This window comes from Leguminivora glycinivorella, chromosome 13 (assembly GCF_023078275.1).
Source record: "Leguminivora glycinivorella isolate SPB_JAAS2020 chromosome 13, LegGlyc_1.1, whole genome shotgun sequence".
NCBI lineage: Eukaryota > Metazoa > Arthropoda > Insecta > Lepidoptera > Tortricidae > Leguminivora > Leguminivora glycinivorella.
In genome coordinates this window covers 14411722-14431196 of record NC_062983.1, presented here as the reverse complement: position 1 = coordinate 14431196, position 19475 = coordinate 14411722, and positions in this window count along the sequence as shown.

Genomic DNA, 19475 nt, shown 5'->3' with positions numbered 1-19475 from the left:
GAGAGGAGACGGTCGATGCTTTAGCAGACTTGGCTGATGCCGTCGGCGCCAGCCGTACCGTAAGTTTCTCAAATAGCATTCATGATAAACGTGCTATGTTATGTTGTTTTGTGCTAGAATAGTTGACTGACAAAATATTTTTTTTCGCAGATTACCAAGGCGGAACTTTTGGCGACATCGATCACACGGCTGCAACGAGCTTCGGAGGTCAAGCATAGTAGTGACTTGGACTCTCTGCGGCGGTGCAATAAAAATCTGCAGGCTCAAAGTAAGTTAAGACAGAGTAATGATGTTGTTGAGTGAAATCCTTATTGTGTATTCTTTTCTGGCCCCTTATTAATTGTTATTGTTATTTTTGCAGTTGAGATGTTGGAACGGCGGCTTACAGAAGCCGGCGAGATTGACACCGCAGGCCGTTCGCCTCAAGAACTCACGGACACGTCGAGACCTGTCAAGAGGAAACGGGACGATAGCGAAACGCAAGTGGATGTTCCCTTTCCGAAGCGTGCTCCTCAAGAATACGAACAACCGTTGGATCGTACGCTAAAGGGGGACAACAATGCTGAAGATCAAGCGCCCAACTGCTCAGTGAAGCCAGACTTACAGCCGATAAGTCCCCTGTTTCCCAAATCAGCGGCGCCGATCCAACCTGTTTTGCCGATACCGACGACGGAGGGCGGCGTCTTTGACCACCTGGAGCCTGACGCCGATTATTCGTCCTTCGCGCTGCCACCCGTGCTTGATCCCGGATGCGAGATGGGCACCGCCGGGTACATTCGCCACGTGCCACCTTATACGGAGCAGGTGTACTATCATCTTGCGCCCGGCCAGCAGTGCCCGGCCAGCCCCCTTCCATCGACGTCATCGTTCAAGCTACACCAGGATAGCTTCGGCGACGTGACGAAGCATTCACTCGACCATGCCTTTTTGCCGGTGGATCCCTGGCTCCCGGTCGCGGCAACGTCGCACCAGGATTTGCCAGCTTCGAGAATGTCACCAGTGAGCAGCACCTCAGCAGACCACTCCGATGCCGACGTTGACTATTCATCCTACCAGTTCGCCGGGCCGCAGATACCTACACCCGAGTATCAGCTAGATACTACGATTGAACCGTCGATGGAATACATGCTTCCCGTACAACAATACACAGGGGAAATGTATTGCCACCCATCACCCGAGCTGCGCCGTTCTGGCCCTTCTTCACCGGCGGAGGAGCAGTTCTCTCCGTCCGAGTACCTGGTCCCTGAAAACCAACACGGATGTTTGCAGCCTTCGCAGTACCACCCTTCCGGCTCTTCGATAGATTGTCAGGAGCAGCCGTCGGTGTATGAAGTCCCTGTTCGATCGAATGTCGTCACTAGCGTGGAGCACGTTCCGGTTCCGGTGCAAGGGAATTTCAGTCTCCAGGACGCAAGCGGTGCAGAACAAGACCATCACCAAGACGGATACCTTAACTCACAAAATCTGATCGCAATGTATTAGTCCAATATGAGTCCGCCTACTTACATAGATTAATTTCGCATTGCTCATTTTTAGATTTAAGCTTATGTTAGTTGTTTTTTTTAATTGTAAGTATTTCTATGTAATTCATTTTTAAATGTGCTGTGTATAGATGTGGTTAATTACTAAATGTGTACATAAATGTATATATAGGTAGCCGTAATATGTCGTAATATTATTGTAAATAATTATAAAATTAAATAAATGTTTGCATCAGACTTACTCGTTTCATTTTCATACATTCACTATGTACTCAACTAACATTAGCGTGTAAAGTTTAGTGTAGGTAGGTGGTGAGGTTTAATGGAATGTAAAGACCACCGCCAATAGGTAGTAATTATTATTGTTAAGTGTAGATATGATATAGATCTCGGTATAATTATTTTTGTTTTGTAACATGGTGTCGTGGCTAGCCACGCCCTTTACCTTCCACTACGTGCTGTAATCGACACGCAACAATATCTACCTGCCATAGATATATCATACGCTGCCATTATCTCATCTAAAATAAATACCACGTAAATATTTGTAGGTTATTATTAGAGAGCGGATTTAGGGTGGCGATTGAAATATAAATATATGGATATGACTAGTGCAATTGTTTAAATACATGTCATGTGTTATTTAAATTACATCGCACACCGTAAACTTTGCTCAATAATTAGATTAAATTAATATTATTTTTTACAACAAACTGCATTTAAAGAAAAATATTTTATTCTAAATTAAAGAGTTTGTATTAGTTACAGGAAGCGTATTATATTCATTTTTGTATAATTCTTTGAGTCGTAAGAGAAGTTTTTACTGTGCAAAAACGCAGACGAAATATTAAAGAAAAATAACTTAAATAAATAAACTACTTAAAAATATATATTGTTTAATTATTTATTATCATCATAATCCGTACCCAATATTCACAAAACCATCCAAAAAGGGTTTTATTTTTATGTTCCGATACTTATTTTGTGTGTAGAGAAAATAAAAAAACCGGCCAAGTGCGCGTCGGACTCGCCCACCGAGGGTTCCGTACAAACTAGGCTTGTGTCGTTCACGAACTATGAACTGTTAGGAATAAAATCCCATCAATGACCGAAATGAACTGAATCTTTCCGTGATCTGAGAATCGGTCTTTGCTCATTTAGTTCAGTATAGGATCGGCGAGCGCGAGCGGTTTGGATCGAGAACGAATGTGTGACTGCGCCGACCGAGAGCGAGAGCTACTTAGCAGAGCAACAAAAAAAGTCAAGTTTTCATATTAAACTTCGGTTACTTACAACCTTTCGGCCCGGAATGTTACTATCTGTGGACTATTTGTATAATTTTGACACTATTCGGTCCCATTCGTTCTGATCTTTCCGACCGCAGTGGTCGCTGGTCTGGCTGAACTAAATGAGCAAAAGACCTAAAAGAGCGAACTAGTTCATGGGAGCGATTGAACGAGATCGGAGCGCTCCGATCAACGAACGAAACGGCACAAGCCTAGTATAAACTTTTAATAGTCAAAATAATCTAATACAGGTATATGTACTACGTAGTACATATACCTCAATGCAATATTCACATAAAAAATTAACAAAAATATTTTTCTAATTAGGTAATAAAAAAATTGTCATAAGTGTAGAACGGGTGCTCGACCAGCCAATTTTTTAAGCAATACTTAAAGTTCGACACTCTAGGTACTTCAACCACATATTGCGGCAATTTATTATAGACGGCAGGGTCCATCACACTATGAGCAAGAAGAAGTATTGCATAGATTTCATCGAGGGAACCGTCCCCTTACCCTTCTCTTTGTAGGGAGTAGTCACGTGCGATTTCATGACTATTGGGATAAATCGGATCAGTTTGACCCAAGGAACAATTTTGCCAAGCAGCATCGCCACAGGCAAAAGTGCAAAGTCGCTGGCCTTACTTATCCTACTGGTCATTGGTGACACGAATATGGCAAAGGGAAAATGAGCATAGTTTGAAAATTATAAGTTCTAGCTATATACTTCCAAAAACAATATTGTAGAGAATTTTATAGAGAATATACTTCTCTTAGACGTTATTGTTGTAGCTTTTACGGTTTTCATGGAAATATAAAAAAACTGAAAACAGGCATACAAAAGTGGGGAGAAGGAGGGGAAACATTGACACCTCGGCGTGTTTCTACTTCAATTTTGTCTTATAACCCTATAAGCTATATACATGCCAAGTTTCATGCTTTCTGCCAGACGGGACTATACATTCATACTAATGCTCTGTTAACGCTCCACACTATTCAAGTATTTTCCCATTAATATGAACTATCAACGGCGTGGTCATGCGGCCCGAAAGATTAAAATGCACAAAGTGAGTCTTTTTGAGATTTAAAGCTAAGCCATTCCATGCGAACCATTGACGCCGTGGCTTGCGTGGGCGACGGTTGCGCGATAGTCGCGCGACGGTGATGCGACGCATACGAAATCAAACCTTATCGATATGGAAGTAGACGATGCGATGAGACGCGATGGCGAGTTATATAATGTCTTTGGCTAGAAGTATAATAGGTACTCTAATGAGTATTATTGTATTTAGCGCCATCTCTCGGCAAAATTTACTAAGTAATTTACGCGACTTGAGACTTGTGTGAATCTTTAGGCATGGAAAGTTACATGAAAAGTTGTCGAAACTAATAATAGATGACGCTGCATTTGAATATCTTGACTGATAACTCTAATACTAAATTGAATATAATCTAAGGTAGAGCAGAGTCTAACTGGGGAAGTACCTCCGCTTTACAAAAGACTGCGGTCAAATAGGACTAGACCTTACTCATTGTTGTGTTCCTGCCGGTGAGTACCTAAGGCAGCCAGAGCTCAACGAGGGAGGACCTACGGAACTAATTAGGACAATAGATTGTCCTTTGAGTCGTCGGCACCCAGGCCCCTTCTAAGTACAGGTTTTTACAAGTTTCTAATGAGTCGGCAACGCACATGTGCCACTCCTTGAGTGGCAGGCGTCCATAGGTTACAGTGACCGCTTTCCATCAGGCAGACCGTATGCCTGTTTCCCACCTACGTGGTACAAAAAAAACTGTCGACGAATTCACCTTAAACATTAAAAACAAAATCAAAATCGATTGATTCGTTCGGGAGCTATGATGCCACAGACAGACATGTCAAGCGTCAAACCTTAAATTATTATAAAACACTCCGTCGTTTTTGCGTTGGTGGTTAAAAACAAGAAACTTCCTTCAAAACTATAATAAAACACAACTTTCTATGAAAATTGGTCAAGTGCGAGTCGGATTTCGACATTTCCATACAAACAGGTCATGAGCGCCTGACGAAATGTAATGGCAACGTACACTAAATTTCGTAAGATTTCGCGTATATTTCGGAAACGATAAGAGATAGAGCAAATGGACTTCTGATTTTGGTTGTCGATGGCACAATTTTTTTGTTTTCGTATATATACACCTTTTTTGGACCTATGTGGGCAATATTATGGTCAGTGAAGTTCTAAACGGTCTTAAGTGCCTCTTTTTTAGTAGGAACTTAAGTCATTTTGGAAAATGTTTTTTTTTTTAACAATTTCTATAACAAACGAAACAGAAATTTATTTCTTTATACCTGTCCAACGCGATTACAACATTTTAAGACGTTTAGTAACTACTTGCAGCGGCAGTGAGTGAAATTCGTAATCTGAGTTTTTTTCTCTTAAGTCCTACTTACGCTTGACTGTAGATTTCTAATAGGTTTTCCTGTAATCTACAGGTAGAGGGCTATCTCGTGTATTTTTTTGAAAATTTTACGCTAAGTAATTTAGGAGATAAAGGGGGGAATGGTCATTTTTTGCGTATTTTCTTAAATTACTTCTAAATTACCAAAATAAAAAAAATAAAAAAATTACACTTCAAATGCTTATAAAATGCTCTTTCATTTGATATGTAACACGATATAGTTTTAATAACTTTGATTTTTAATTTTCAATGTTACCCCCCAAAAGTGGCCCCTGTGATTAAATTTCATTTAATTAAATTACATGTCCGTCTTTGGGCCACAGGTTTACATATGTGTGCCAAATTTCAAGTAAATCGGTCCAGTACTTTTGGAGAAATCGGCTGTGACAGAGGGACAGACAGACACGCGAGTGATCCTATAAGGGTTCCGTTTTTCCTCTTTGAGGTAGAGAACCCTAAAAAATTATGCCGAGTCTATTAATATATAAATCGTTTCATGAAATCCGATCTCAAATAATTATTATTTTAGCAATATACTCACTTGCCTAAATCGGCGTAATACCTATCTGAATCAAACATATAATGGGCAAGAGATCCCATTTGACTGAAAAGTATGCACACATTACATTGTGATTATGATAACAATAATAATAATCCGAGCGGCTTTCACTCTTGTCTCGGCCAATGGTATCGCGTTATCTACGGGCCGCAGATACCTACACCCGAGTATCAGCTAGATGCTACGAACGAACCGTCGATGGAATACATGCTTCCCGTACAACAATACACAGGGGAAAATCTGATCGCAATGTATTTGTCCAATATGAGTCCGCCTACTTACAGAGATTAATTTCGCATTGCTCATTTTTAGATTTAAGGTTATCTTAGTTGTTTTTTTTATTTGTAAATATTTCTATGTAATTCATTTTTAAATGTGATGTGTATAGATGTGGTTAATTATTAAATGTGTACATAAATGTATATATAGGTAGCCGTAATATGTAGTAGTGTTATTGTAAATAATTATAAAATTAAATAAATGTTACCATCAGACTTACTCGTTTCATTTTCATACATTCACTATGTACTCAACTAACATTAGCGTGTAAAATTTAGTGTAGGTAGGTGGTGAGGTTTAATGGAATGTAAAGACCACCGCCAATAGGTAATAATTATTACTGTTAAGTGTAGATATGATATAGATATCGGACATCGGTATAATTATTTTTGTTTTGTAACATGGTGTCATGGCTAGCCACGCCCTTTACCTTCCACTACGTGCTGTAATCGACACGCAACAATATCTACCTGCCATAGATATATCATACGCTGCCATTATCTCATCTAAAATAAATACCACGTAAATATTTGTAGGTATTATTATTATTAGAGAGCAGATTTAGGGTGGCGATTGAAATATAAATATATGGATATATGACTAGTGCAATTGTTTAAATACATGTCATGTGTTATTTAAATTACATCGCACACCGTAAACTTTGCTCAATAATTAGATAAAATTAATATTATTTTTTACAACAAACTGCATTTAAAGAAAAGTATTTTATTCTAAATTAAAGAGTTTGTATTAGTTACAGGAAGCGTATTATATTCATTTTTGTATAATTCTTTGAGTCGTAAGAGAAGTTTTTACTGTGCAAAAACGCAGACGAAATATTAAAGAAAAATAACTTAAATAAATAAACTATTTAAAAATATATATTGTTTAATTATTTATTATCATCATAATCCTTGCCCAATATTCACAAAACCATCCAAAAAGGGTTTTATTTTTATGTTCCGATACCTATTTTGTGTGTAGAGAAAATAAAAAATTATGCCGAGTCTATTAATATATAAATCGTTTCATGAAATCCGATCTCTAATAATTATTATTTTAGCAAAATACTCACTTGCCTAAATCGGCGTAATACCTATCTGAATCAAACATATAATGGGCAAGAGATCCCGTTTGACTGAAAAGTATGCACACATTACATTGTGATTATGATAACAATAATAATAATAATCCGAGCGGCTTTCACTCTTGTCTCGGCCAATGGTATCGCGTTATCGCCGCGAGCCACGCCCCTTATCTTAGGTGGTGGTGATCAGCGTTTGCGCACCCTAAGATAATAAATACTCGCGATAAAACAAAATTGTCACACAACCCTATTACCCGTGACACCGACTAGTCTATTTCGTGATCTATAAATATGGAAAATAAAGGGAAGGGAAGATCAGGACGTAAAAGGGGTAGGCCCGCTGGAAAAAATAGAGTGCCCTTGTCTAAGGTAAGCATAATTGAATATTATTTATAAGTATCAATTGTATTTTTATATGTCAATGAACGTGTCGTTAGATGGTATACTATAATTTTATTATATGTATTTTTCAGAACGAACGCAGAGCTATAAATGCGCAGTACGAGAGGGAGCGCAGAGAAGAGATGGTCAATGCTTATGCAGACTTGGCTGATGCCGTCGGCGCCAGCCGTACCGTAAGTTTCTCAAATAGCATTCATTATAAACGTGCCTATGTTATGTTATTTTGTGCTAGAATAGTTGACTGACAAAATATTTTTTTTCGCAGATTACCAAGGCGGAACTTTTGGCGACATCGATCACACGGCTGCAACGAGCTTCGGAAGTCAAGCATAGTAGTGACTTGGACTCTCTGCGGCGGTGCAATAAGAATCTGGGGGCTCAAAGTAAGTTAAGACAGAGTAATGATGTTGTTGAGTGAAATCCTTATTGTGCCTTCTTTTCTGGCCCCTTATTAATGTTGTATTGTTATTTTTGCAGTTGAGATGTTGGAACGGCGGCTTACAGAAGCCGGCGAGATTGACACCGCAGGCCGTTTGCCTCAAGAACTCACGGACACGTCGAGACCTGTCAAGAGGAAACGGGACGATAGCGAAACGAAAGTGGGTGTTCCCGTTCCGAAGCGTTCTCCTCAAGAATAGAACAACCGTTGGATCGTACGCTAAAGGGGGACAACAATGCTGAAGATCAAGCGCCCAACTGCTCAGTGAAACCAGACTTACAGCCGATAAATCCCCTGTTTCCCAGATCAGCGGCGCCGATCCAACCTGTTTTGCCAATTCCGACGACGGAGGGCAGCGTCTTTGACCACCTGGAGCCTGACGCCGATTATTCGTCCTTCGCGCTGCCACCCGTGCTTGATCCTGGATGCGAGATGGGCACCGCCGGGTACATTCGCCACGTGCCACCTTATACGGAGCAGGTGTACTATCATCTTGCGCCCGGCCAGCAGTGCCCGGCCGGTCCCCTTCCATCGACGTCATCGTTCAAGCAACACCAGGATAGCTTCGGCGACGTGACGAAGCATTCACTCGACCATGCCTTTTTGCCGGTGGATCCCTGGCTCCCGGTCGCGGCAACGTCGCACCAGGATTTGCCAGCTTCGAGAATGTCACCAGTGAGCAGCACCTCAGCAGACCACTCCGATGCCGACTCCGTTGACTATTCATCCTACCAGTTCGCCGGGCCGCAGATACCTACACCCGAGTATCAGCTAGATGATACGATTGAACCGTCGATAGAATACATGCTTCCCGTACAACAATACACAGGGGAAAATCTGATCGCAATGTATTTGTCCAATATGAGTCCGCCTACTTACATAGATTAATTTCGCATTGCTCACTTTTAGATTTAAGTTTATCTTAGTTGTTTTTTTTATTTGTAAATATATCTAAGTAATTCATTTTTAAATATGCTGTGTATAGATGTAGTTAATTATTAAATGTGTACATAAATGTATATATTATAGGTAGCCGTAATATGTAGTAGTGTTATTGTAAATAATTATAAAATTAAATAAATGTTTCCATCAGACTTACTCGTTTCATTTTCATACATTCACTATGTACTCAACTAACATTAGCGTGTAAAATTTGATGTAGGTATGTGGTGAGGTTTAATGGAATGTAAAGGCCACCGCCAATAGGTAATAATTATTACTGTTAAGTGTAGATATGATATAGATATCGGTATAATTATTTTTGTTTTGTAACATGGTGTCGTGGCTAGCCACGCCCTTTACCTTCCACTACGTGCTGTAATCGACACGCAACAATATCTACCTACCATAGATATATCATACGCTGCCATTATCTCATCTAAAATAAATACCACGTAAATATTTGTAGGTATTATTATTATTAGAGAGCGGATTTAGGGTGGCGTTTGAAATATAAATATATGGATATGACTAGTGCAATTGTTTAAATACATTTCATGTGTTATTTAAATTACATCGCACACCGTAAACTTTGCTCAATAATTAGATTAAATTAATATTATTTTTTAAAACAAACTGCATTTAAAGAAAAGTATTTTATTCTAAATTAAAGAGTTTGTATTAGTTACAGGAAGCGTATTATATTCATTTTTGTATAATTCTTTGAGTCGTAAGAGAAGTTTTTACTGTGCAAAAACGCAGACGAAATATTAAAGAAAAATAACTTAAATAAATAAACTATTTAAAAATATATATTGTTTAATTATTTATTATCATCATAATCCTTGCCCAATATTCACAAAACCATCCAAAAAGGGTTTTATTTTTATGTTCCGATACTTTTTTTTGTGTGTAGAGAAAATAAAAAATTATGCCGAGTCTATTAATATATAAATCGTTTCATGAAATCCGATCTCAAATAATTATTATTTTAGCAAAATACTCACTTGCCTAAATCGGCGTAATACCTATCTGAATCAAACATATAATGGGCAAGAAATCCCATTTGACTGAAAAGTATGCACACATTACATTGTGATTATGATAACAATAATAATAATCCGAGCGGCTTTCACTCTTGTCTCGGCCAATGGTATCGCGTTATCTACGGGCCGCAGATACCTACACCCGAGTATCAGCTAGATGCTACGATTGAACCGTCGATGGAATACATGCTTCCCGTACAACAATACACAGGGGAAAATCTGATCGCAATGTATTTGTCCAATATGAGTCCGCCTACTTACATAGATTAATTTCGCATTGCTCATTTTTAGATTTAAGGTTATCTTAGTTGTTTTTTTTATTTGTAAATATTTCTATGTAATTCATTTTTAAATGTGCTGTGTATAGATGTGGTTAATTATTAAATGTGTACATAAATGTATATATAGGTAGCCGTAATATGTAGTAGTGTTATTGTAAATAATTATAAAATTAAATAAATGTTTCCATCAGACTTACTCGTTTCATTTTCATACATTCACTATGTACTCAACTAACATTAGCGTGTAAAATTTAGTGTAGGTAGGTGGTGAGGTTTAATGGAATATAAAGACCACCGCCAATAGGTAATAATTATTACTGTTAAGTGTAGATATGATATAGATATCGGACATCGGTATAATTATTTTTGTTTTGTAACATGGTGTCATGGCTAGCCACGCCCTTTACCTTCCACTACGTGCTGTAATCGACACGCAACAATATCTACCTGCCATAGATATATCATACGCTGCCATTATCTCATCTAAAATAAATACCACGTAAATATTTGTAGGTATTATTATTATTAGAGAGCGGATTTAGGGTGGCGATTGAAATATAAATATATGGATATGACTAGTGCAATTGTTTAAATACATGTCATGTGTTATTTAAATTACATCGCACACCGTAAACTTTGCTCAATAATTAGATTAAATTAATATTATTTTTTATGTTCAATATAAAATTATGTTCCGATACTTATTTTGTGTGTAGAGAAAATAAAAAATTATGCCGAGTCTATTAATATATAAATCGTTTCATGAAATCCGATCTCTAATAATTATTATTTTAGCAAAATACTCACTTGTCTAAATCGGCGTAATACCTATCTGAATCAAACATATAATGGGCAAGAGATCCCGTTTGACTGAAAAGTATGCACACATTACAATCTACCTCACAATGCGTTGCGAGCGATAAGACTACCGCGCTACCTGTGCCAGCCGGCGCGGTCGCGCCGGGCGATATGAGTCATTCGAGTGAACAGATGTTTGAACCTGCCAGTACACAGAAGAGGAAAACATATAGCGAAACTGTTGAAACCCACTCCGCGTTGCCACGTGCGGAAAACAATAAACAAAGTAATATAAAGTTGGACGATGATGGTTTTGAAACGGTAACTTATAAGAAAAAGAAATCGAGCTATCGCTATAGAGGTCAGTTTGGGGTGGCAAGTGACTCAAACTCGACATTTAAGGCGGCGGAACGTAAGACTCCGGTTTTCATATCTAACGTTCATAAAGACACACAGGAGAAAGATATTATCGAATACATTATGGCCAAAACGGGGGAAAGAGTATTTTTGGAGAAGATTGACATTAAACGAGATACTGGTCACAAAGCATACAAATTTTTAGTTAGTCAGGATAAATTATCTCTTTTCCTAGATAAAAATATATGGCCGCAAGGTATTGTTTTTCGTAAGTTTGTGCATTTTCATTATAGGCACTCGATCAGTACTGGAACTGAGAACGGCAAACATAATAACAAAATAAATGGATAGTACTATATATAGGTTCGCAAGCTTTAACTGTAAAAACGTGAAGCGCTCAATAGATACTGTGAAGGAGTTGTGCCGTATCTCCCATATTGTCGCATTGCAAGAAACGTGGCTAACACCTGAAGAAACTGTATTTTTAAATACGATTGATGAGGACTACTGCGCAATTGGTACGTCTGCGATGGATACAAGCGACGGCATGACGGTCGGTCGTCCGTATGGCGGGGTGGCCCTCCTATTTCGTAAGTCGTCTTTTCAAAATGTTTCGGTTGTGCAGTGTGATAGTGCTCGTTTATGCGCGATTAAAATTACGACAAATGACAGTCAACAGGTATTAGTGATCAGTGTCTACATGCCTACGGACTGCAGAGACAACTTAGGCGAATTCACAGACTGCTTGGGAGCGGTGAGTGCGATAATTGAAGAGACTGGTATAGAATCGGTATACATAATGGGTGATTTTAACGCACATCCGCGCGAACGCTTTTATAGAGAGTTGATTAACCATTGCGATGAACAAAAGTGGTACTGTGTAGATGTAGATAAGTTAGGAATCACATCAGATACCTACACTTTTTTTAGTGATGCACATTTATGTAGAAGATGGTTGGATCATTTTGTACTATCGCAATCTGCGATGCAATCCGTTTGCAATGTTTATGTAGATAATAATTGTGTTACGTGGTCGGACCATTTCCCTATATTTTTGGAATGTAATCTTAACGTTATAGTTCCTAAAACAACTAAACAGATTCACGTGGATAAAAATATAATATGGGGGGACCGAACGGCGGAGCAAGTTATTGTCTATCGTTATGAATGTCATCAAAGGCTGCGTTTAATTAACTTTCCAACTGAATTAGAGTGCTGTGCCGATAGGTATTGTCAGGAACAGGGACATAAAAAAGTATTGGACCAGTTATATGAGGATATCGTAAATGCTCTTAAGACTGCGGCAACTGTAGGTCGAGGAGACAGGAAGCCGAGGACTAAGAAACGAATTGTAGGTTGGAACAAACATGTTAGTGCCGCTCACCGGGTGGCTAGACAAAGGTTTCATGATTGGATAGTGGCTGGGAAACCTGACAGTGGTACTCTTTTTGATGAGATGCATGAGAGTCGCAAGGTCTTTAAATCGCGATTAAAATGGTGCCAAAATCATGAAGACCAAATAAAGATGGACATCATTACTTCTCATCACTCAAAAAAGGATTTCCGCTCCTTCTGGAGAGCCACTAACAAATTGAAGCCTTTGGGTGGCCACCCGGCTAGCGTTGGAGGAGTTAATGATCCTAAAAGTATTGCCAACCTTTTTAAGGACCATTTTGTGATAAAGTCGCCACTAGGCCCAGCAAAGTTGGAGGGGCCCGATGGAGAGACCGGAATTGAGAGTGTTGGTCCTAGCCTTACTGCCAAGGACATTGCTAAAATTATAAAATCAATGTCTGGAGGTAAATCCCCAGGACACGATGGTCTATCCATTGAGCACCTTCAGCATGCTGGTCCTCACATATCGAGATTGTTGGCAATGTTTTATACTTTATGTATCAGGCTTTCGTACCTGCCAGATAACCTAATGCGGACGATCGTTGTGCCCATTGTGAAAAATAAGACCGGAGATCTGGCAGATATGAATAACTACAGACCCATCTCATTGGCAACAGTCCTGGCAAAGGTATTTGATAGTGTGCTTAATTCACAGCTAAGTAGCCATGTTAAACTCCATGATAACCAACTAGGTTTTCGACCACAGTTATCTACAGAGTCTGCAATTCTGTGCCTTAAGCACACTGTCAAGTACTATGCAAAATGTAAAACCCCGGTGGTAGCCTGTTTCCTTGATCTGTCTAAAGCATTTGACCTGGTTTCCTATGACCTGTTGTGGAAGAAGCTGGAGAATACTAGTTTACCGCAGGAAACCATTCAAATGTTTAAATATTGGTATGGAAACCAGGTCAACAGCGTAAGATGGGCAAATGCGCTGTCTGATGAGTACAGGTTGGAGTGCGGAGTGAGACAGGGAGGATTGACCTCACCTACGCTATTTAACCTGTATATCAACGAATTAATCGAGGCGCTCAGTAGAACTCATGTCGGCTGTCATGTGGATGGAGTTTGTCTCAATAACCTGAGTTATGCAGACGATATGGTGCTGCTGAGCGCGTCGGTATGTGGGCTGCGCAAGCTGTTAAATATCTGCGAAACGTATGTAACAAATCACGGCCTTAAATATAATGTTGCCAAAAGCCAGTTCATGGTGTTTGAGTGCGGTAGCAAGAAGACAGTGGATGTTCCTACCATCTGCCTCAATGGTACCCCTATAGAGAGAGTGGACCATTTTAAGTACTTAGGCCATGTGATTGCATCCAACCTCAAAGACGACATGGACATGGAGCGAGAACGAAGGGCCCTGTCTGTCCGGGCGAATATGATCGCCCGCAGATTTGCTAGGTGCTCTAAAGAGGTGAGGGTCACATTGTTTAGAGCGTTTTGCACTTCCCTCTATACCTGCAATTTGTGGGCGTCGTATACGCAACGGGCATACAGGGCTCTTAAGGTCCAGTACAATAATGCGTTTCGGGTGTTGATGGGGCTGCCTCGTTTCTGTAGCGCATCGGGGATGTTCGCAGCGGCGCGCGTAGACTGTTTCTATACAACCATGCGTGCGCGTGCAGCATCCCTGGTGCGCAGGGTACGCGTCAGCCCCAACAGCATCCTACAAATGATAGCGGGCAGGGTTGACTGTCCCTATTTAGCGCACTGCGAGGGATTGCATTCCCCAATGAGTGTTGTGTTGTTTTAAATTTAATATTGTATGCACTAACCCCTTAGTTTGTAAGTCCTACTAATAACATATGTGTCCATAGTTGCACGAAATAAAAATATTCATTCATTCATTCATTCATTCATTGTGATTATGATAACAATAATAATAATAATCCGAGCGGCTTTCACTCTTGTCTCGGCCAATGGTATCGCGTTATCGCCGCGAGCCACGCCCCTTATCTTAGGTGGTGGTGATCTGCGTTTGCGCACCCTAAGGTAATAAATACTCGCGATAAAACAAAATTGTCACACAACCCTATTACCCGTGACACCGACTAGTCTATTTCGTGATCTATAAATATGGAAAATAAAGGGAAGGGAAGATCAGGACGTAAAAGGGGTAGGCCCGCTGGAAAAAATAGAGTGCCCTTGTCTAAGGTAAGCATAATTGAATATTATTTATAAGTATCAATTGTATTTTTATATGTCAATGAAACGTGTCGTTAGATGGTATACTATAATTTTATTATACAGGGTTATTTTTTAGTCACCTTACAAAAAAAAACCCTGAATTCAGTATCGTTAATAGAACCCATTTCAATAAAAAAACATTATTTTTAAGATTTATTATTTTTTTATTTTGATTCCTCATAATTTTTACAAATTACGGACACCCTACACACAGCTGATTTTGGGTTCATTTGAGTTCAGCGGCGGCCGGCGCATGATTGGGTATGACGGGGGTGTGCGCGCGGCGGGGGCGGGGGAGCGCGCGCGCCGCTCGCCGCTTTACAAAAGAAACACCGCCCCTCAGTCTCACGCCGCGCTCTCTTACGGACAGTCGTTTTATGTTTTCCTCGCACGCCAGTGAGCTAACGCGAAACGATGTACTCAAACCGCGAGTTTTATGAAATGGTGAGAGTGTACGCCAGGGCTAATAACAATCTGCGAGCGGCTCGTAGGTTGTACGAGGCAGAGATTCTGCCTGTGTTAAGAAATACCGGTTAGCCTAATGCTCGTCTCCCATGTCTGCAAACAATTTTGTCGGCGAGTCGGAATCTACTGGACCATGGACAGTTTGCAGTGCCTGCGCATGCTCAAGGTCGTGGAGCACCACGTTTAGCTGTGGAAATTGAATTATTTTAGCATTTAATGAAGTGAAAAACGAACATCTTGTTTTAAGGAACATTAGTGGAAATGTCCTAAAACGCGCTAGACTGTGCTTGCAGCAAAATGGACTGCATTTTGAACAATTATTAAAATACAATTAGTGTAAGTGAGTTAAGTGAGGAGAAATGGACTCCATTTGTAAGTACCTAAATCAAACGTCCAATTTTTAAATACGCCTAAGCACATGTCGTTTTTCACTTTATCGACTTCTTCTGTGAATTAATTTGTCTTAAAATGTTAAATGTTTTTTATTGACTATCGACATGGGCTTTGACGGTCCTAAGCCCGTGAAAGTATGAAGGAAAATTTGGAATCGCTGTAAAACCGGCGCGGCTAAGAACAAAAGCTGCCATCTTTGAACCCTGCCGACGCCGCTCAGCTCCCCGCCCACCCGCCTCTCCCCACCCCTGCGCAAGCGCTGCCACTGGCCGCGCGCGAGTGCCCCGCTCACTCCTCGCCTCCGCCGCTGCCGTCAGTAACTAGGGTGATCAAGTTTTCTACTGTTTTTGTGGAATAATTTGGGTGCAATTTTCTTTTTTTTTATTTGAGATGGGATAAAAATAAAACAAAACGTATATTTCATTTACCTTAGCGATCATTTATACGAAGTTTGTTAACTGACTAAAAAGTAACCCTGTATGTATTTTTCAGAACGAACGCAGAGCTATAAATGCGCAGTACGAGAGGGAGCGCAGAGAAGAGATGGTCAATGCTTATGCAGACTTGGCTGATGCCGTCGGCGCCAGCCGTACCGTAAGTTTCTCAAATAGCATTCATTATAAACGTGCCTATGTTATGTTATTTTGTGCTAGAATAGTTGACTGACAAAATATTTTTTTTCGCAGATTACCAAGGCGGAACTTTTGGCGACATCGATCACACGGCTGCAACGAGCTTCGGAAGTCAAGCATAGTAGTGACTTGGACTCTCTGCGGCGGTGCAATAAGAATCTGGGGGCTCAAAGTAAGTTAAGACAGAGTAATGATGTTGTTGAGTGAAATCCTTATTGTGCGTTCTTTTCTGGCCCCTTATTAATGTTGTATTGTTATTTTTGCAGTTGAGATGTTGGAACGGCGGCTTACAGAAGCCGGCGAGATTGACACCGCAGGCCGTTTGCCTCAAGAACTCACGGACACGTCGAGACCTGGCAAGAGGAAACGGGACGATAGCGAAACGAAAGTGGGTGTTCCCGTTCCGAAGCGTTCTCCTCAAGAATACGAACAACCGTTGGATCGTACGCTAAAGGGGGACAACAATGCTGAAGATCAAGCGCCCAACTGCTCAGTGAAACCAGACTTACAGCCGATAAATCCCCTGTTTCCCAGATCAGCGGCACCGATCCAACCTGTTTTGCCAATTCCGACGACGGAGGGCAGCGTCTTTGACCACCTGGAGCCTGACGCCGATTATTCGTCCTTCGCGCTGCCACCCGTGCTTGATCCTGGATGCGAGATGGGCACCGCCGGGTACATTCGCCACGTGCCACCTTATACGGAGCAGGTGTACTATCATCTTGCGCCCGGCCAGCAGTGCCCGGCCGGTCCCCTTCCATCGACGTCATCGTTCAAGCAACACCAGGATAGCTTCGGCGACGTGACGAAGCATTCACTCGACCATGCCTTTTTGCCGGTGGATCCCTGGCTCCCGGTCGCGGCAACGTCGCACCAGGATTTGCCAGCTTCGAGAATGTCACCAGTGAGCAGCACCTCAGCAGACCACTCCGATGCCGACTCCGTTGACTATTCATCCTACCAGTTCGCCGGGCCGCAGATACCTACACCCGAGTATCAGCTAGATGATACGATTGAACCGTCGATAGAATACATGCTTCCCGTACAACAATACACAGGGGAAAATCTGATCGCAATGTATTTGTCCAATATGAGTCCGCCTACTTACATAGATTAATTTCGCATTGCTCACTTTTAGATTTAAGTTTATCTTAGTTGTTTTTTTTATTTGTAAATATATCTAAGTAATTCATTTTTAAATGTGTGTGTATAGATGTAGTTAATTATTAAATGTGTACATAAATGTATATATTATAGGTAGCCGTAATATGTAGTAGTGTTATTGTAAATAATTATAAAATTAAATAAATGTTTCCATCAGACTTACTCGTTTCATTTTCATACATTCACTATGTACTCAACTAACATTAGCGTGTAAAATTTGATGTAGGTATGTGGTGAGGTTTAATGGAATGTAAAGACCACCGCCAATAGGTAATAATTATTACTGTTAAGTGTAGATATGATATAGATATCGGTATAATTATTTTTGTTTTGTAACATGGTGTCGTGGCTAGCCACGCCCTTTACCTTCCACTACGTGCTGTAATCGACACGCAACAATATCTACCTACCATAGATATATCATACGCTGCCATTATCTCATCTAAAATAAATACCACGTAAATATTTGTAGGTATTATTATTATTAGAGAGCGGATTTAGGGTGGCGTTTGAAATATAAATATATGGATATGACTAGTGCAATTGTTTAAATACATTTCATGTGTTATTTAAATTACATCGCACACCGTAAACTTTGCTCAATAATTAGATTAAATTAATATTATTTTTTAAAACAAACTGCATTTAAAGAAAAGTATTTTATTCTAAATTAAAGAGTTTGTATTAGTTACAGGAAGCGTATTATATTCATTTTTGTATAATTCTTTGAGTCGTAAGAGAAGTTTTTACTGTGCAAAAACGCAGACGAAATATTAAAGAAAAATAACTTAAATAAATAAACTATTTAAAAATATATATTGTTTAATTATTTATTATCATCATAATCCTTGCCCAATATTCACAAAACCATCCAAAAAGGGTTTTATTTTTATGTTCCGATACTTTTTTTTGTGTGTAGAGAAAATAAAAAATTATGCCGAGTCTATTAATATATAAATCGTTTCATGAAATCCGATCTCAAATAATTATTATTTTAGCAAAATACTCACTTGCCTAAATCGGCGTAATACCTATCTGAATCAAACATATAATGGGCAAGAAATCCCATTTGACTGAAAAGTATGCACACATTACATTGTGATTATGATAACAATAATAATAATCCGAGCGGCTTTCACTCTTGTCTCGGCCAATGGTATCGCGTTATCTACGGGCCGCAGATACCTACACCCGAGTATCAGCTAGATGCTACGATTGAACCGTCGATGGAATACATGCTTCCCGTACAACAATACACAGGGGAAAATCTGATCGCAATGTATTTGTCCAATATGAGTCCGCCTACTTACATAGATTAATTTCGCATTGCTCATTTTTAGATTTAAGGTTATCTTAGTTGTTTTTTTTATTTGTAAATATTTCTATGTAATTCATTTTTAAATGTGCTGTGTATAGATGTGGTTAATTATTAAATGTGTACATAAATGTATATATAGGTAGCCGTAATATGTAGTAGTGTTATTGTAAATAATTATAAAATTAAATAAATGTTTCCATCAGACTTACTCGTTTCATTTTCATACATTCACTATGTACTCAACTAACATTAGCGTGTAAAATTTAGTGTAGGTAGGTGGTGAGGTTTAATGGAATGTAAAGACCACCGCCAATAGGTAATAATTATTACTGTTAAGTGTAGATATGATATAGATATCGGACATCGGTATAATTATTTTTGTTTTGTAACATGGTGTCATGGCTAGCCACGCCCTTTACCTTCCACTACGTGCTGTAATCGACACGCAACAATATCTACCTGCCATAGATATATCATACGCTGCCATTATCTCATCTAAAATAAATACCACGTAAATATTTGTAG